We start from the raw sequence: 21,220 nt of genomic DNA, 5'->3' as shown, positions 1-21,220 counted from the left end.
TATAAGTTCAGGAAGGGAGAATGCAGGGAGGAAGGGGACAGGCTGTTCTCACTGGTGGCCAGCGATAGGACGAGGGGTAATGGCCACAAACTGGAGCACAGGAAGTTCCGTCTCCAGGTGAGGAGCAACTTCTTTCCTGTGAGGGTGACAGAGCAGTGGAACAGGCTGCCCAGGGAGGTTGTGGAGTCTCCTTCTCTGGAGGTCTTCCAAACCCGCCTGGATGCCACCCTGTGCCACATGCTCTAGGTGTGCCTGCTTGAGCAGGAAGGTTGGACTAGATGATCTCTAGAGGTCCCTTCCAACCTTAAATATTCTGTGATTCTGTGTGATTATACCATATGATATAGCACTGTATTTCCCTTCGACCATCATCTCACATAGCATGACTGAAAAGAGAACGAGTTTCAGATCCTTGGGCAAAATTTCAGGGGGGAAAAAAAAAAAAAAGCTGTCTTTTAAATATTCCTCAGATTTATGTTTGCTATCAAGCAGTGGAAAAACGAACCCAGAAGGCAGTCCATCATTTCCCTTTGTATTTCTCTTAAAACTTGGGGTGCTGCCAGATTAAGGTATCTTAACTCTTTAATATGCTGTGATTCCCATCCAAGTGATGACTTTCTCTGTGAGATTTCAGAGGCAGATAATCCAGGCATGCCATGGTAATAATTGCAACAATGCTAACTAGGTAAGTGAATCTTGATAGTATAGTCGGACTGTAAAGACAAAAACATGCTTTTAACAGAAGATACAGATTTGCTGTGCTTGATTTCCATGCCGACACTGGAATGTTTCCATTCCAAAGTGGGGGCAATAACAGCTGTGCATATACTGCACAAATGCACAATCTGTGGCAATGCCTATACGTAGGCAGTGGGTTTTCCTTCATACACATAGTGTGTAGGAGGGACAAGATTCATAACCTTAGATTTTTACAGAGTCTTTTTGGTGTGAAATTTTAGAGGGACAATAAACAAATGGTATTAAAAGCAGGTAGAAGTTATTGACAGAATTTGCTTATCTATTTTGCATTTTTGGCTAAAAAATAGATAGGGAGGGCTCTTTTTATTTTATGAAAATGTATAGTAAAAACATGAAAAACATAAGAAGATAGTTCCAGGCCCTTTAATATAGCCATTTGAACCACAACAGTATCCAAATTTGTTTAACTGTCAACAGAGACTGACAGAAGAACAGACCTCATGGTGTCTGGTAAGGCATGAACTTCGTTTGAAGCTTTCCCGAAGCTGTGGCTCTCCTATAACACCCCTGATAGACAGTATCATGTCAAATAGGGTTTGCCTTGGGCTCTGTAGGCTCCGTCTATGTTAGCTATGCAGCATGATAGGATTGGGTCTCTAAAGAAAAATAGTCATGGTCAGGGCTATCTGTGTCTCAGGGATCTTTTATCATCCCTCATATCGTCCGAAGGACTTCATATTTATATATGATTGAAGTGCATTAAAGACATCTCCAGACATAATCTCCCAGCTCAATATCATCTAAAGAGAGCCCATCTCATGCTCACTGAGACCACTGATGATCACATATTCTAAGTATGCACTGGGGACATTAGATAGAGTTACATTAGTTTTCTTGTCACACTAATGCACACAGAAGTTAACTCTTAGGTCTAGGATGTCAACTCATTTAGTTGTGTGTTGATTTCAAAGTAGATTTGGTGTTTTATCCAAGTCAGGGATCTGGAACCCTGTGTTTACAAAGTACAAACTCATTTAAATGAAATGATCTGACATAGACTAGTAATTAAAAAGACCTTATTAGGGATAGTAATTAATTAAGCAGACTAACAGATTCCCAGAGAAACTCATTCTCCTTCTCCTGCTGTAACAGATATTAGTCATTATAATTAAAGTTGCCCTGCTGGGGCTACATTTGCATTATTGAAAATTAGTTTATTGCTTAAGAGAAAGAAGTTGCATAGCTGTGGTCACAACACAAAACCCATGCTAATGAAGCAGGCAAGTGTTGGAGGACTTATCTGGCTGTTTAAAATGAAATGTATCCTCTTTCATCAGACACAGTTACAGACTTGCAAGGGAGTATATAAAATGCAATGTAAGGAAGGCTTCAAGAGGAATTTTATATTAATAGGCAAGTGACTATGAACAAGAGCAAGCTATAGTATTATAGTATTTATAAATTGTATAGATAGTATTTATAAAATGTTACATTAGTGACCTAGTATTTTCTCCACTACATGGTGTCTGCAGCAACATCAGAACGTCTCTGCCTCACAGAGTTAACAAATGGGGCCTGGTGTCCTTCCTGACCAAAGCAGCCTGCCGGCAGGTACTACCCAGTCAGACAGGATGAACTAGCATCTGAGTTACAGTCGGGAAAACTCTGTAAATTATCTTTACACACCCATCTCTTTTGATTCACTCTTTCACCTTCTTGAATGGTCCGTTGGCCATTCTAGGCCTTTAGTGTTTCCTATCACTTTTCAAGGCAAAGTTAAACACAACTGTGTTTAAAAAAAAAAAAAAAAAAGAAAAAGAAAAAAAAAAAGAAAAAAAAAGTGGTAAAGTCATGCCATCTGTAAGGAGAAAAATTTATCAGACCTTGCCAGTCCTGTTTTTCATACAAAGCCGAAGATCTGCAGGGAAGACACTTTAGACACTTTAATCCAGCCAGAAGCACAAAGCATTGTTCAGAGGTAACACAGCAAGAGGTGTAAAATCAGCTAATGAAAATTTATAAGGTAGATCATATAACGTTGGCACGGATCTATCTTGTACTTTAAACTGGCAAAAGGATTGGTAGAACTAAGAGTCCTGGATAAATCTGGTTGGTTATATTGAATATGTAGCAACTTACAATCACTCAGGAGTTGTAACAAATAGCTCCTCAGGGTCCCTCCTTGTGCTTCCAGCCAAGAGACACATTACTGCTGGCAATAAAACTTTAAAATCAGAGTTCTGACTCTTCCTGACTACAGGCACCTGCAAATAAACAAAAGAGAAAATATGCCTTTAACACTAAATAAGCTTGTGTTTGATTTTCTTGGTGTGATTCATATGTTCAATGAATTTAAAAAGTAATACTTCTTCACAGCTGCCACTTTCTGCCTTTTCCCTCTGGTGTGGGTTTCTCATTCTGTCCATACAGCAGCTCACCCCCACCTATGGAAATGCAGCTCACCACCACTGATGGAAATACTGTCCATGTCTCTTGCCCCACTCCTCATTTTGAAAGCTAACCTAGAGCATACTTCAGTCCAGGGCTAATAGCAAATCCAGGGCTGGATAGTAAGTTAGCTCAGACATGCCTAGCTATGCAGCAGTGCAGGCGTCATGTACAATAAATTAGGCAGACCTGAAAGCCATGGCAGGAAAATAAGCAAGGAAAATAGAGCTGTAGGCAGGTCCCGTCTGTGCAAAAGTCTGAGAACTGACTGGTGTCAAAGTGCAACAAAATGATGCATTTTAAGTACAAAATTTAGGGCACAAAATTCAGCATCATCTTGAAAAAAAATGCCTAAATAACCACTCTAGAAGCATATAACACGTGTGAAATGAGCAGGAATTTTTATTTCTTCTCCTATATCTCTCTTCCATCCAACCCCTCCCAGCCCTCCCCACAGTCATAAGTATAGTGTAAGGCTGTTAGCAAATGGAAAGAGGCTAAACTTCATTACACCAGCTTAAACCTGTTTCGAGGCATTTTCAAGATTATCACCATAATCATAATTCCACAAACCATAACACAATAAGGTATAGGTCCTAACTATTGCAAAGTTCTTGAAAAGCAATTAAAACAATAGGAAGTTACAAATCCAGCAAAGTACCAGGAGTCTCATGTTTTTATCATCAAATAAAAGAGGAGGGAGGTTCTAAATGTTTGAACTATGGAGACTCTGCTCTGCTACTGTGGAATGTCATCTCAAATAGGATGCCAAGCAACTTAAATCTACTAACAGGGGCATCCCTTCTCCCTCTGCTCCCCTTTCCTTCAGTCACCGGTGCCCTCTGTTATTGCTTTCATCCCAGGGGCCCCAAGTGGCCCCCTGGGCCGACTCTGGTGCTTATCTGACCACTGAGCTCATTCAAGTGGCCGAGAAATAAACCGCCAGAAAAGTGAGTGCAAATGTAAAGCAATCCAGAACTAGTCATTCTTGGACAAAAATTATGCTGAGTTCCTCAGATCGCAATTTGTAGTAGCAGAACTCTGTTGTCGTCTACAATGACAAAGTTGTATGCAGGTACAAGAAAGTAGTCTGGCTTAAAATATCTGCAGTTCTTTTGTGCTAAATAATGCCAGTCTTTCCTTGTGCCAATTCCAGGATGCTGTCTGAATTTTCAAGTGGTTTTGAGGGCTTCTAATTTACTACTTACAATGGCTTAATATTTAACCTGTAGCTGCCATCAGATACTTAACCTTGTTGAAAAGCCAATAGCTAATTCTCCTTTGCTAATAAAACTGCGGAAGTCTCTAAATTACCTTGCATTAATGTTATAGTGAAAGAATACAGTATGGTAAACCTACACTATTAACAGTATTGTTGACCTTTTATTCCTAGACATAAAAATGCTAAAAAATTGAATAAAAATTCAATTATGTAATCTTAGGAACAAAATGTAGTTAAATTAATATGTATACTTATATTACTGCATAGACACAGGGCAATGTAAACTCAATTTGTGACAAGTGTAAGTAAATGTTTCTAATTTTGTCTTCCTGGTTATATCACTCTTATTGTCAGAACAGACTTCTTTATTTGGATGAAAAGTGACTACGCAGGTATGACCTGTCCATGTGAATAGAGGGACACTACAAATGACTCATTATCACATTGACTCCCTGTGGCTGGAAAGGACCTCTGAGATCATCGAGTCCGATGGCAAGACCCTTAAAACCATGGCTGTTAAGCCATGTCCCCAAGCGCACTTCCTGAGGTGACTGCAGGCTGTGACTCCCCCAATCTGTCTCCTTTTCACACTCTCTGATGGCCTTTGCATCTCCTCCTTCAGTGATGCCTCCAGCCTAATCAGTCCATCCATCTGCTTGCACCTAGTGCAGGTGTTGTCTCTGCCAGTAACACTGAGAAACTCAGATGTTCCCTGCAGCTGGTGGGACCCATTCATTTAATCAAAGTTTAGATCCATTAGTTCCCCAAATCCAGTCTGAAAACTTAAAAAAAAAATCCTTTGCTTTCAAAATTTGTTATTCAAAATGCAGGAAACCTGATTATTAGATCCTTGATCTCCAAATGTAGAACTTGGTTGCCCTAACGACATTTTTCTATGATCTCTGAAAATAATTGTTCTCTGCCCACCGAGTGTCTGAGGCTGTGTCTACATTAGCAAATCGTGTGGTGTGGTCAGAATGAAACCCCAGATGGAAAACAGTTGGTGGTGATGATCCGACATTGACATTAGATACGCTTCAGGCCTGGACTTGTCCCCTGGACTAAATGAAAGTTTCACTTTCTTTGCCTTCCCATATTTCACTCTTCTTCTTCCTTTGTGCTCTCTTTTTTCCTCCTCACTATGATCTCTGTCTTTCTCGCTCCTCCCTAACAACTTAGGATGTTTCTCGTACTCTTAGCCCTTTCTCATGTTGTTCTCCAACAGACTGTGCCTCTGCATCCATCCTCTAACTTTGGGAAAGCTATATCTTTTGCTGCCGTAAGACCTTCCTGAGACGTAGCACACTCGACCTCTAGGCTAGTCTCCACACAGTTATCCTTTTATTTCTCCTTGTAACCTAAGCAAATGTCAGTGTCTCCTTATTCTTGCAGCCCTATAAAAAACACACACAATCCAAAGAAAAAGGTAGTCAATATCTGATGGAAAAAAAAAATTGGCAAAATCATCTCTAAAACAGAAGATAAAATGTTGGTTAGTATTAGGCGAGAGTCTGACCTTGACCTTGTGGAACCTTTGAGAAAAACAGTGATGGGAAGGTAATGATTCTTAAAAATTACTGTGATGGTGTTTAGAAGAAAGAGCCTGAATAGATATGCTGATTGCAAACAAACAAACAAAAAAAAAAAGCTAACAAGATTTCAGATAGCGTTCTTTAACAGCAACAGCTCTGAATATGAGCTTGTACTGTGATTCATTGTAGAAAATGACACAGTTTAGAGTCAGAATTCCTCAGTATAGCAATGTATCTACATCTGTTAAAGCTTTTGTTATTTTGTGTAGTATGCCATGTTCTGGTTCTCTACAAACAAAAGAATGCACTATATATAATCCAAAATGCAAATGCTCTAAGACAGAAGAATTCTGACTACATTAGCACATAAAACCACGGAAACTGAAAGTCTCTGGGATAAAATGAAGAAAGCTACAGAGGGTGGATTATGATGAAAAATATTCTGAACTGAAAAATGGTTTTGAAGGGATTCATTGGTTTATATTGTTCATCTGTGACATGTACTCCCATTCCAGCTCCCCTCCAACCAGACCTTTCACCTGTAACCCTACACAAGTGAGAGCCACCAGTGACAACAATGATGTATGAGCCAGGGCTACATCCCTGATTTGCAACCTCACTTGGACAATAACCATCCAGAACAGTCCTGGTGACTGCATCCTGCTTGAATTGGACTCTGGGGAGACAGCTAACAGCACAATAGCCAAGGGCTAACAGAGCACGCATCAATCAAAATTTGGTTAATACACAAATATGACTGTAAGTCAATCAGCTTATTCCAATAATAGGATACAGCCCAGAGCTTGCTGAGCGCTTTTGCACAACAGTAGGCTCCATGATAGGATCTCCCTGTGAACAAGGATGCCTCTCAAGGCTTCCTCCTTGAGCTTGAGAAATCCCTTAACAGTGATGGTTGCTTGGTAGGTGAGCAGTAGTGTGCTGAAACATTGAAACCTTTTCTACAATGTTCTGGTTGTGAACATAATTCGTTAGACATAAACCACTGATCAAGTCTGAGACTAAGATTGAATCTATCCACACTCAGACTCCTCTGTGTACCTTGAGTGTACATTGCCATTGAATTTTTTCAAGACAGTGTTTTACTTGCCATTGAACTACGTCAAATCACTGTCTTACATCAATAGAACATACTATGACTTCTCTCCTATGAGTGAAGTGCGTCACCCATGACACTGTCAAGGAACAGCTATACATGGAATATTGTTAGCTTATTCCAACAAACAAGACATATTGATTGTCACCCTCTCGGATATGAAGTTTAACTTTCTACAAATAAAATTAAGGATTAGGAATCCAGCAAGTAGGCCAAACTAGAAAGATCAAACTGGAATCCAGACATCCAAAATGTTAGTCCATTGCTTTACACAGCAATGATGTGCTGGTAATGGTGATCTGCCATCTTATTATCAGTCCAAGTTCTTAAGCAAGACCTATTTCCACTGCATTGGCATAGTGTTCAAGTAACAACCTTTTCGCCAGAGATCCAGATTCAGAAATCGGAAATATTTCTTCTTAAACAAATACTGAGCAATTTGGAAAACTATTACTGTTGTGTTCCATGTGACCTGAGGAACAGAAGTTTTCCAATAAGATGTTCTTAGTTAACTGCTTGAGTGAAGGATGTTTAAGAGGTGGACACCACATGGATGTGGTGTCATTGAAGTCAAGAGTATATTTGCATAATTAGAGTTGGCAGCATTTAATAGCAAAAGAGGTAGCCAAAATTCACCGATGCTTACTCCTACAAGGGAGCAGTACCGGTTCAGTACCTGAGCTCTTGAGGGTTTACTTGACATTTAGAATTAATTACAGTACAAGTAATGTGAGGGCCTATACCCTTGAGTGTAATTGCTCCCATGAATGGATAAGAGAAGTTAGTAAATCAGATTAGAAGATTTGAGAGATTGGAGAGGGACAGCATAAAACCTTGTCCACACATTCAGACTCAGCACCATATCTGGTACATTTAAGCCCCAAGTACACATTTTTGGCTCCTTAGTAAAGTATGTATGAGGTGAACAGAAAACCAACAACTCTCATTGTATTAAAAGTGTTGAAAATGTGAGAAGAAGACTCACTAAAATACTAGCCAGATTGGTAACATTGTGATTTATTAAGTTAAAAAACATCATTCAGAATGTCAGCATTTGTACAAATAATTAGTTAGTTGTGAATCCTTTTGAAATCTGACACAGAAGAGGCAGGACTACCCTTTACAGGAGTCAGCAAGGAGATCTTGGTGGACTGATTTCTGCTCTTTTTGAGGTGGGCCAAATGTGCCAAAACCTTGGCCTCATCAATGCATGGGCTGGGCTGCATCCCAGAGCTTGAGAGAAGGAAGCAAATTGTGCCAGGAAAAAGGGTGGTGCAAACTGTTTCCCCTCTTGTATGAGGAGGAAATATAACATTGTGAGTCAGAGCTCCCAGCTACACTTTTCCTTCATGCATGTTGTATTACTTGGTGAAAAGCCAGTTTTCTGTTTTCTTAGAGAGAACACTTTAAATCCATTTGTTTAACCAGTGTTTAAAGGATACTTTTCTATTTAACACTGTGATACAAACAATAGTAACAGTTATATTAGTCAACTTTCAATTTTCCATGACAGCTAAAACACCCCTTACATTCTTTTTAGCCTTTATGCTTCTTTCATCATCATTATCTGTCTCTGCTGTGATCCTTGTGTGTTATAATTAGGAAACTTTATGAAATGTCCTGGAATTGATAACTTCTTCTGGTTTGTGGGGTTTTTTTTTTGTTTGTTTGTTTGTTTGTTTTTTTTTTTTTTTTTTTTTTTTTNTACGGTTTCTCACTACATTCCAACATGAAAGGAAGCCTGTAGTTTCTTTGGGATTTACAATAATACATATGCCTATATGCCTATTAAGAGCAATCTCTTAGATTAGAGAAAGAGGAATCTCTTAGAGAAATCTCTTAGAGAAAGAGCAATACGCTTGGTATATTTTTTTCTCAGTAATTAAAAATATATTTTAGTTGTGAACGATTCCTAACTGCTTCTTACCTAGATATATGGTGCTAACTTCTCTTAAGCAGTAAATTAGAATATCATGAGACAAATGTAAGTAGAGGAGCATACTGCACAGCAGCTTAAAAGTGTTCTCTGTACAGTCATGGTGTAGAAGAAAATGGATGGGCTGTAAGAGAAACTAGCAGCTAGACCAATCCTTGACACACCAGCGACATATATATATTGACAAAAATACACTGAGCAGGGGACTAAAGAGCCTAAATTTCTGTTTCTGACTTGACTACAGATTTTTTTTGTCTGAGTTAATTAAAACTTTTTGTCCCTGTGAATCTGCAAACTAGAAACAGAAAGAAGTATCTAGTTATTTTTAAGATGAAAATCTTGCTTTTAAAGATTTAAAGAAAAGCAAATGCCTTGAAGTTAGCCCCAAATCATTAGTCCCTTTGGCTTTTCCTTGTAAGAAATGCCAAAAAGGATTTAATGTTCAGTCTGTCCTAGAAATCTGATGCCTTTGAGAAGGAAGGGAAGGGAAAGGCACCAGCCAAATAAAGGCATTCACTGTCGAACTGCAAATTAGTCTGCACAGTGTTTTATACTTCACCAGTTCTCTTTGTATCCTCTTCTGAGCAGTGACTGCATTCTTGGAAAATGCCATACATGAATTTATAAGACTATTTAATTCATTCTCACATTTTAATTCTCCAGTCCACAGTGCAGCTTGAGAAATTTGTTGAAAGGGATGGCAGAGTGATTTTTGTTTTGGTAAACAAGACGTGTGTCTTTTCATACCATTATTATTTTGGCAGAATCAGACCAGAAAGTTAACTGAAAAGTTGAACTGTGTAAAGAATGAAATACAAACAAGTCAAGTTTCACTGCAGAGTATAGGATATAGTATCAGTGGTTAATGTTCATGAAATTTACATATGTCATCTCATTTTTTTTAGAGTAAATAAATATCCTTTTATAATTTGATAATAATTATAAATAAAGGCAGTAGCCTGTTTTTAAAAAGTTGGGACAACTGCTTAGAACCTCAGTTATATTTTTATAAAAAAGAGGAGTTAGAGATAAAAAGTTGTACCAGCAAGAGCATAAATACTTAACCAATTCATCATTATGGACCTAAAGTCCATAAAATTTATCTTCAAAAGTAAATTTATTCCATTTTTTTTTTACTTCAAAATGTAGAAGCATAGTGCATTTGTTAATAGTAATTAATATGATGGTTATCTGAACATCTGATCAGTGGCATAGAGCAGAAGTGCCCCAGCAACAGGTTCTCAAGTTTCTTTTTGCACCAGCTAATATTGCAGTAAGCTGGATAAATTTCATTCCACATAAAAAGTGACAAACAGTAGAAAATTAGTCCAAATACAGACATTTCATCAGTAAGATTTCAGTTATTGCAGACTGCATTATTGGACGGTATGACCCATAAAACTGTATTAAAACAATAAAGGAATAATCAGAATAGTATTATTAAAACTATGTCAAAATAGAATCTACTCTCTTGAATTATTCAAATTCCATTAAGATAATGTTCCTCATATAGGATGTCATTACAGAGAATAATACAGTTTAAATACCTTATCTGACCAAAGCAAGTAAGCAAAGAAGTTTTAAAAATATTTTTAGGAGGATTTAATAATGAAGACAATGTAGCTTAGGAGCTACAGGGCTTTTTTTTTTTTCCATGTTTTGAAGACATGTTTCTTTAACATGACATTTAAACCCCTAAAATCATTTCAATCCCTTGCCAGAAAGGTTTGCAATTTTGCTATTTTTTTTTATACACAGGATAGAAAAATCTATTGAAAACAAGAACGGATAAATACTACTCTTTTTTTTCTTCCATAAATATTTAAATTCAAGTCAAATAATTTTTACCATTATTCATTTAAATGTTACTATCTGTGATATGTTTTCATAAAATGAATTTCAACCTCATTACAAAGTACAGTTATACATACATATATGTACGTGTATATATGTATAGTTATTCTAAATTTACTTTGAAAAATATTCACCTTAGAAATCTGATAAAAGTTACACATTCAAATAAGGAAAATAAATTACCAAAGAGTCTATAACCAGTGATGTCAGAGATTTCAGAGAGCCAACAGTAAAGCATAAAATTTCAGTTTGTGACATTTACTGTATTGAATACCAATTGTTAACAATAATTTTCTAGGCTACCAGTGAACAAGCTAATGCTCTATATAGTCTTCATTAAGATATCACATGCATGTGTACTGTATTACTCATACCTGACTACAGGCTGCTGCACAAAAGACTTTTCAGATCTGAATGCAACTGGCTAGCTCAGGTTTCCCATACCACATTTCATATATAGCTCCTCAGATAAAGATATAGAGGCATTTTCAGGAACTACCAGCTTTCTAAGTCTGTATCCAATATTATAACTTATGTTTCTTTGTTCTCTTGAACTAAGCTATATTATATTAATTCATACATGATTCATATTCATGTGATGTCTGGGAACTTTTCTTGTCCTGAATTCTTGTGTGAATCTCAGATTTAGTGATTCATGGTTTTCTCTGAGCGCTTATGTTCAAGGACAGAAATAATGACAGCTGAAGGTTACCTTCTCTCTGTTATACTGGAGCAATGATTATGCCACTTGGCCAAATATACTAGAGAAATTGCTCTAAAAAGGAAACTTTGTCCTGCTTAGTCTGCCTGTCTTGCATGTCTGTGTTTTAGTGCTGCGGAACAGAGGAGCACACAGCTATTTTTCTTTGCCAACAAAGTTATATTTTAAATGTGCTTCTGAGAACACAGAACTCTTCCATTAAATAAATTTAGAACAGGCGGCAGAATGCCATTTCAGAATGCATGGCTTTACATGAATTGGTTAACACTTAATAGCTGCACAGTCTAGAAAGGAACAAAGAGTTTAAATGCTGGATCACAGTGCTTTTTTTGGATGCAGAAAACTAAATAACTAAACCACATGATTTAGCTCAAAGAGTGGAGCTATTAACAATAAGATAATGATTTCAGATAAAAATTTGAACAGGATAGAGTAAATTTAACCCATTTATTCTTGATGAAAGTTTCCTGTTTTTTCTTTTATCAAGGCTGAGGTCAATACAGTCCTATCTTCTCACCAACTTCTAAGTTTCCCTTTTATTACCAGTTTCAAAGCTCTGACTATCATCCACTGGAAAAACATAAAATTATAAACAGCAGCACATCTCAAACAGAAATTGTTAGAACAGCTATTCAGCTAAACCATACGTATAATTTCCTTCTTGGAGAACTGAAAGATCATATGTGACAACAATGCCATTTCCCACTTCTTTTGTCCCAGAATCTCTCCAAGGTTAGGATCTATATAAAGTAAAAGATAGAAAATTTAATACTCACATAAATCCTCCCAGCTCTCTCACAGAATTAATCCAGAAAAGGGAATACTAGATAGGGCTGGATCATCTTTCTGTACATTTCTTTGGATCAGAGGAAGAACTCTAAAAAATAGCACTTTCCCAGAGAAGTTGCAGGTGGTTCTTCTGGAACAGAACTGGAAAATTTCTGGAAAAGAGGATCAGAGGAAACCATTGTTGCTTCTGTAGAGAACAAAAATATCTCCATTCTGCTAGATTTTTCACCAGTCTTTGACTTAAAGAGTCTGTATCTCTGAAAACCAGAGGCAAAACTGACTTTTATCACTAGAAGGCAAAGTCAGTTCCCACTGCTTCTGGAGCTCTAAGTGTTCACTACCATTTAGACTGAACACAATAATCACATAATCAGCAGGGAAGATATTGTGGGATTTTTATCTGTTTGTGGTTTTGTTTTTTCCTCAACTAAGATACATCTAATTAGAAAGGAAATACATCTAATTAGAAAGGGAGTGAAAGATAGAAAGAATAGAACACATATGAATTAAATGCCTCTTACTAACTGAAGGTTACTAATATGTGGACTATGAAAACTGGGCATTTACAGAAATGTCTTTTACTCGCCCATACCCAGAGAATTTAGGAGAACACAGTTGTCCTATGTTGGCTCATGTCTGAAGGTTTTGATTTTCCCCAAAGAACTCCATTCAGTGGAATTCAAATAGAATAGATAAAAGGTTATGAAATAGTTCATTGTTTTTTATTATTCTTTGCCTGATTTCAACCAAGTATAACAGAAAGAATTGTAAACGGGTTTTGCTGTATTAAAATGAGCTGTATTAAAATGAGTATGAAAAACTGATTCTAATATACAGACATTTGCTCTGTAACAAACTGCAAAATAATCTCTAGAGGGATAATAATCCAAGATGTAAATAAAGAAAATATTAACTGGAAAGAGGTTGTGATAAAAATTTTGATAGTACTGTAACAAATTGCATGGATATAGTACAATTTCATGCTACACATCAAATTTATTGTGATATGCCTTGGATATTCCATCAGGGATACAAGATAACTGATGGAAGAAAACCATTTTTAAGGTTTTCCTGGAATGCTGACCTTGCTTTGACATACTTCTCATACTTCAAATATGAGAATGTTGAATGAGAACTTTGAATGAGCAATTTTTTATGAAGAGCCAGCAAAATGATGCTTGGCTTAAAAACCAAAAATACACATTCATTTTCCATTAGTAAAGTTTTTAAAGGAGCCTCTTAAACTACCTTTGCATCTTGAAGTGCTAAGAGTGCTAAGAGTGCTAAGAGTGAAGAAAGAACCATCTTTTAGGCCCTAATATGGAACCTAGCACATTTGTTTTGGATGAAATATAGAAATTTACAGTAACATTCCTGACCATATTATGAACTGCTTCAGCTCTGACTACATTACTTTTTGTTCAACTTCTGTTTTGAAATAAATAAAAAGGACAGTAAATCATAAAAAGATTAATGCAATACTAAGAGTGCAAATTTGCTATTGGATATATTAAATTTTCCTAGACTCTTTATCAGGATGAAACTACAGTCTTTCTGAAACTTACAAGACATTCTCCCTTGAAATGTCTTCAGCTAAGCACTCATATAGGAAAGTGGAAACCTAGTTTCAAAACCATGATCTAAAATCAGATTTGTGGATATTTTCATCTGATTCTGTATTCTACATATAGCCTGAATATGTGGCTATATTTTTGTGGATTTCTCTCACTTTTCTCCTTCTTTCAGCCTTGCCCATTTCTTTGAAAAAATAGTAATTTTAATCAGCTCTCTTTCAGAGTCAAGAAGCAGCTCTGCTAGAGCTAAAAAAAAAAAAAAATCTTGTTTGCTGTGTTCCCTCAGAACTTTGATCAACACTTTTGAAAAGAGCCTAGACTCAAGGCTTAAGGGTTTTTTTCTTTCTTAATGTGGATAAATTCCTGATGGGAGGCAGTAAAGTTGGCTCTTCTCAATGGTGCTCAGTAGCAGGACAGGAAACTATTGGCATAATCGGAAATACAGAAAATTCCACTTAAATATCAGAGAGGAAAAGTTTTACCAACGGATGAACATTGCAACAGGTTTCCCAGGGAGGTTGTGAAGTCTCCATTCTTGGAGATATCCAGAATCCACATGGACATGGTCCTAGGCAACCGGCTCTAACTGAACCTGCTTGAGCAGGGTTGAACTAGGTAATCTCCAGATGTTCCTTCCAACCCCAACTAGTCTGTGGTTCTCTGATTATTTATAGATACTGAAAAAAAGCCATTAGAGATCAGAAGCTGCTTGTGGAGTAAAGAGCAGCTGGCAAGGAGCCTGAAATATTGTTTAAAAAAAAAAAAAGTTTCCTAGTGATTGATTTGTACTGTTTTTAGAGAAATTAAGCTTTTGATATTGCTCACAAATGATCAGGTAAAGAAACATTTGATTTGAAAAAAACTTTCTCCTTAACCAAAACAAACAACTGAATTTCAGATTCTGGTTAACTGATAGAAGCCTAAGCAAGAAAGCTTAGACTTTGAAGTGACTTCTACCCATGGTTTGCAAATTTCTTCTTCTTAGACGAACATCTACCATGTCCTGTCCATATTCAAACAAGCAGCCCTCATTTAGAAACACACCAACTTACATCAATGGAAGCGTTGCCAAGTAAGGTCTACCATTAGTGCATACAACTAAAGTTTTCAAAAATCCTTTTACAAAAACAGAATCTGCCAACATGATCCTAACAGTTAAATACCTTCATTTGGTTTGAAGAATTTTGCCTACTAGGGTCTGTCTAGGTTTTGATATTTTTGAAAGTATAAATTCCATTCCATATGTCAAGTTTTGAAAAAAAAATCTATGAACTAAACCTTGAACGCAATGGCAAAGAAGAGGTTTCTAAATTTTCAGTTAATTAAATTATCATTTCTGAAACTTTTTGTACCAAGTATAAACTCACTGAACACCCTTATTACAAAAATCCCTGTGTTGCCTTGGCAATAGCTTGCTGCTTCCCTTTTTATTTCAGCTGCACTTACAATTTTCTGCTCCAATTCTGATATCCAGCATGTACTCTCCTGCTGTTAGAAACAGAGCAGACTCCTACCAGATGCCTTTAAGGGGTTAGACTAAGGATTTCTCTAAATAATGTAGTTCAATTTAGGAAGAATGTGTGGTCTACCTTGGTAGTAAAAGTAGTTTGTTAATAATGCAAATTGATGTTAATAATGCATATTAGTAATGCATATAAATGATCTCTTGGTTGGGTTTCAGTTTTTAATGAAGAAATTATGGCCCATACTTTAAAAATGATGTAAAATTAGTAAGGAATTTAGCTAATGCTATAGCTATATGTCTTGAGGTTATTATTTTAGAACAGATAAAGCTGATGGATTCTTAATTCCACAACGTAACATGGGTAAAATCTCTAACAAATAGCAATAGTTCAAAGATCTAAGAAGCATGAAAGACGCAGTGTCCTTGAATAACCCCAGTTTCTTCAGTCTAAGGAAAAAAAAAAGAGGAAATGGTACAAGTAGGACAACTGATATATATTACCCTATATTCAAGCAATGGTTCATGTGCATTATTAGAATCTGCACAATTCTTTTCCTACTGTCTCATTAGCACCACAAAATGCAGATCAAAGGGATATTGATAGCCAAATCATGCATTTTGAAATTATTATTTCATATTATTTCCTTCTTTCCTTACATATTCCTGCAAACTAATAAAGTAACTGTGAATTATTTAAAATCATTAATATTTATAAATTATATTTTTACTTTTAAAAATAATATACAGACAATTCAAACTTCTTGAAGAATGTGGTATTTATTGCATGACTAAACTAGCAGATGAAAATGTGAGAAGAAAATAGCTTCTAATCTAAGTATTCATTTGATGATGAATTAAAATCACCAAGTTATTCAGCACAAGTCAAAATGAAAATGCTGACATATCATTTATTATAAAAGCCCTTGCTATAATAGGAATGGCATTGTTTCTCTTTCTGCTGGTCTCACACATTCTTTTTAATCTTGATTATTGGTTACCCTGCTAGAGACTTCTTATGGTAATTAAATTCTTCTGTTAGTAACATAACCTAAGTCTTTTGTTGCATTTTTTTCTTCCTACATAACTTATGATTGCAGCTATAAACATTGTGGTGGGCTATTCTTTTTCTGAATGGCACAATTACTGATTGTTCCAAGGAAATACTTGTTCCCAGCCGTTGCTAGGTGGCAAATGCTCTTAAAGATTTTGCAGGCTACAGATTTCTTCAAACCTTCAATCCTCCATATTTGCTTTTTAACCCACAGAAACAGATAAAAATATTCAGCACTAGGATAAAGGATACTGAGAAAGAAAAAGCATTCTGCTTCAAAGCTTAGCCCAATCAGTTTAAGACTTTCATACAGGATAATTATCCCACATCTGTGAGTTTGCTCATACCTCCTTCTAAAGACTCATCTGTTAGCTATTGTGTAGAAAAGGATCCTGGATGGAATAAGCTTCAGACACAGCACTATGAAAAATATGAAAGTATGAAAAAGCAATTTTAATGGAGAGCAGTGAAAAAGAAAAAGCCAAAATAATTCATTATTTTAAGTTTATCTAGGAACTAATTTTGCCTGAGATCTAACAGGAGCATTGAGAGTATTGAAGAGTATATAGACTCATCCATCTTCCAACTCGCAATACCTGTGCCCAGTCCCTCAGTAGTCTCTAAAGAAAGGAGCAACTCTGTACTTAAAGTCCTACTCAGTCTTGAGGTACTTTTCTTCAATAGTCCAGCTCTGTGCATCTGAAGGTTTTAGAAAACTTAGCTGTTAGTCTCTAAGGACATTCTACAGAACATATCCAAAAAGCAATTTGCAGAAATTTATACTTCAGCTAAATTTAGGCAAATGGTTACAGGGACTACAGGGAGGTATCTAAATTTCATCTGGAAGATGACTGATGTGCTTTCTCCTTCCCCTCTGCTCTAACTTTTACTCATTTGGAGGAAAACGAGAGGGAGCTGCAGGAAAGTAACCTGATCCTTTGGCCACTCAGTCCTGCACTTCTGACTGCATCTGATAGATAAGGAAGCAGGGGAAACATTACTTCCCATTATTAGAGATATTTTATATCAGAGGAACCATCCTTAAAAGGTTATTAATTTAGGTAATTCCTGTGTCTTATCTGATTAATTATAAATATATATAAAATATATGTAAATCTGCACAGTTATCAAATTTCCTGAAGTATCTGATCACATCAGCTGTTTTTTTTTTTTTTTTTTTTCCTAGCATTTCCTTGTTCTCCCCACTGATTGTCTTTTCTAGACCAACTACTTTGTGGTCCCAGACTTTTAGGCTCTTTGTCACAGCTCACAAGCACAAACCTGTCTTGACTGATTTCATTGTTACATGGTATCTGCTTTACTATATTTCAACAGCGCACACACAAAAGCTCTAATAACTCATTTCCTAAGGAATTCTCAGAGGTGAAAAGGTTTCTGCCCTCATGGCTGTCCTTGTTCCAATGAAAATGACCAGATTAGCAAAAATATTTTTACCATTTGAGCTTAACCCATCTCATTTTGCTTTAACTAAGCCAGGAAACCTCAACATATACTCACATTTTAGCTACAAGGGCAGGAAGGTAAGCTGAGGCCAACTGGCAGCCTCTTCAGACAAGCCACAGTGAAGGTGGAAAAAAATGTGCTCACACACTAGCACAGGCCATGTAATTCCCATTACAACTACTTCTTACAAGTGTTGTCATTGTCAGGGCATATATGATGTTAAAGAGACTGCGAGTCCATGGCTCAGCCATGTGCCAGGCTGTTTTCTCCTACAAAAGATGCATAAAGCAGGAGAGGGAAAGATGAAGAGCTAGACTAGGGAAAATGGGAAATGCAGCGACTTAGGAATGCTGTGATTTACCTTTTATGTAGGGATCCAAGCTTGTGAGAGATCTTGGACAATGGAGTAGAGGTGCCCCATCCTTGGGTGAAGCCTGGAAAGGATATGAAGAACATATTGACAATGCTATGGGAGATATGAATCACTTCCCCTTGATAACTGAGAAAATTATGAGGTTAGAGATACAGCTAAGCAGTAATAGTCTAGATACTGCAATGGCCAGGGACCCTCTTCCTGCACCATAGGAGTAAGGGGCGTCCTCTTTGGGATGGTGGACTCTGGCTTCCCTGGCTGAGGAAATGTAACACTGCACATTGCAAATTTAGACTGCTCCCTCTCAAGTGTGTGTCGGCATGAGAGAAGTGTGGTTGTTATCTGTCACACCGGCTCATTCAAATCGTCTTAACAATTAAAAAGCACAATTAGCCTCCAGGCTATTTGAAGATCTCAAAATTTCCAAAGATTTTAGTCTGCAGCCTGATAGAGCTTTTCAATTGTGTTAAATTAAGTCTATTATGAAATTAATTATTTCCCAAAACAGGACCTGGAAGCCGAACATGTGGTTTCTGTGTTTAAACTGGGAGGACATTCACAGGGAGTGCTTGATAATGTTACCATAATGTTGATATGTTAGCTTGATTTACTGGCTACTTCTTAGCTACTAAGTTAGCTACTTCTCTAGTGAAGGTAAATGGAAAGCAGGAGAAGACTGGTATATCACAAATAGGCCTTCTGCCTGTAGGAGTTGCAAAATTTCTACCCACAAATGGAGACATTTGTCCAATCTGAATAGAAAAGGATTTTTAAAATGACATTTTCATGTCTTTTATTTTTTTCAGGACAAAACTCTTTCTCAGAGTGATGTTAAGAACTTTCACTCTTTCTTATTCTGCTTTGGATCACAAAATATCATCTTTTGGAATTCTGACTCTCTGTTGAATTGAAGAAATCTGAAGTTAGACAAGAGTTCAGTGATGGATTTTGAAAAGTGAACTGTTCAGTTTCAAAAGTAGATTTTGATGTTTTTTAAATATGGCAGCTTTCAAGGCAATCTTTGAAATTATATGACATGTAATTCAGTGTGGTCAGACAAGTCTGCGTCATGTTTATATCCAAGTGTGAGCCCTCTGGATCATTTCAGATACAATTTGTAGATACTGAGAGATTTTTATTTTGGCAACATTCAGAAAATACTGAGTGGGAATTAGCAATTGGAAGAGTGAGCAGGGGGAACTACATCCCAAAGTAACGTAGTGCACTCTCGCTCTCTCCCTCTCACATTTGTGACGTCTTGGTGTTTGCCTCAGCTCATACAGTCCCAAATACTCCTGTACCAATGTGCATCCTTGTCGAGGTTGCCCTCATTGTCAAAACATCACAGAAGACAGGAGTCACTGCAGAAAGCTAAGAACCAATCCATTGAGATTGACAAAGACATAAAGAGAAAACAAATGATGTAGAAAAGAAAGTTGTTGTAAGTAAACGTACAGAATTTCAAACAGAAAAAAAAAGTCCAGAAAGGCCATAATCAAACATGATTTGCATTTATTTCTAAGTCTACTCCACCATTTAAATGATTTGGTACCATAGTAGATTTAAGTCTTCAGTTCTTTTCTGTAATTTAGAACATGTTATTTTATAACGTAGGATATGAGACCACGTCTAGAGGTCTCCTAATATTATATGTTATCTCCAAAAAAACTAATTTTCTGAAGAGCTAGGAATAGGGTCATACTTTTATCTAGGGTTATACTACAAGTTCTGGCAATATTCCTTTTTCAAATAAATACAGTAAACTCTGTAGGACAGCAAACACCGTCCTTTTTCCTTATGTCTAGGTTTCAATATTTTGCTAAATGTGTTGAAATCAAATAGGTCAGAAATATTTCTGAAGAGAGATAGATAAAAAATCCTTGATGTATCAATTTAAGAAATCCAGATGCCATGTTTATACAATTGTTTGGTCTGAGCTCAGAGTAGTTAAACACAAACTAGTTCTGAATAGGAAACCAAAAAGCTATTCCAGAATAGTTTTTGAGCCTAAGCAGAGCTTGTTGGTTCATACACAGTGCTGGGCTGAGTTACCCCCATTCTGGAGTAAAGCTGCTTTGTACCTCAGTAGTTCGAATCAGAGCCGTAAGAGCTTTCCACTGTTTATACAAGTTTATGGAGTCAGCTTCCAAGGTGATCTTGAGGATCAGCAGATAAGCAGCATTATTAAATATATAGAATCAGATTAGATAAGTAAGCAGTTTAGATAAGTAAGCAGTATTGCTATTTCCAGAATATAGGTCATAAACTAATGTGGAAGTGAGTTGGCTTTCCTAAAGCCAAAGAAAACTTTTATTCCTTTGAAAATATTTTCAGCTTTCCTCTTGCTAAATCTGCTTTCATACCAAGATTGGCTAATGCCAGGTGCACCTTAAAGTTGTCCTCTAAACCAGCACACGAGCCAAGCACAGGAAACAAATCGGTGAAAGGCAGCAGTTGTTTTACACTGAGAGGCACTAAAAGAGGATGAAGTTTAATTCGGGAGTTTAATCAGTCTTTCCAGATGCCACACAAAATAAGCCAATCTCAGCTCCAGTTACACTACGTCAGAGGCTCTGGAGCTCTCGTCCCGGTTCCCGCCGTACTTTTCCCGCCCGGGACTGCCCTTCCCGCAGGCCAGGCTGCCTGGAGCCTGCGCTGAGCCCGGGCTCCGCTTTCCCGGCGCGCTGCTCCAGCCCCGCGGCGCGGATCCCGGCTCAGGCGCGAGCCCGCACGGCGGGAAGCGCCTTCCCGCCCAGCCGGGCCGCCTTGGATCCGCCTCCCTGACCATGGGGGCTGCCCACCCTCCCGGCGGAGGGCAGCGCAGGCTGGGGGCGAAGCGCCCCGCACCGCCGCGCAGAGCCCACTCCCCGCCGCGCGGGGGGAACGGGCGGCGCCGTGGGGGGAGCCAACGGGAGCCAACGCCACGGGGGGGCTGCGCGGGGGGGCAGCGGCGGGAGCTGCCGCTTTAAATCCCGTCC

General features: G+C 37.6%; 1 long non-coding RNA gene across 1 annotated transcript; it reads right to left on the bottom strand.

Moving 5' to 3' along the window:
• Positions 1-2,923: 2,923 nt before the first annotated feature.
• Positions 2,924-12,356, bottom strand: LOC112946514. Its single transcript, XR_003249256.1, has 2 exons — positions 12,303-12,356; positions 2,924-2,963 (listed from the first exon to the last, which is right to left on the bottom strand). It is a non-coding gene; the product is annotated as an uncharacterized LOC112946514 (long non-coding RNA).
• Between the last annotated feature and the right edge of the window lie 8,864 nt (positions 12,357-21,220).

This window comes from Nothoprocta perdicaria, unplaced genomic scaffold, assembly GCF_003342845.1.
Source record: "Nothoprocta perdicaria isolate Ctin4 unplaced genomic scaffold, notPer1 scaffold_209, whole genome shotgun sequence".
NCBI lineage: Eukaryota > Metazoa > Chordata > Aves > Tinamiformes > Tinamidae > Nothoprocta > Nothoprocta perdicaria.
The sequence above is the reverse complement of the archived record's forward strand: the minus strand, read 5'-3'. Positions and strand labels throughout refer to the sequence as shown.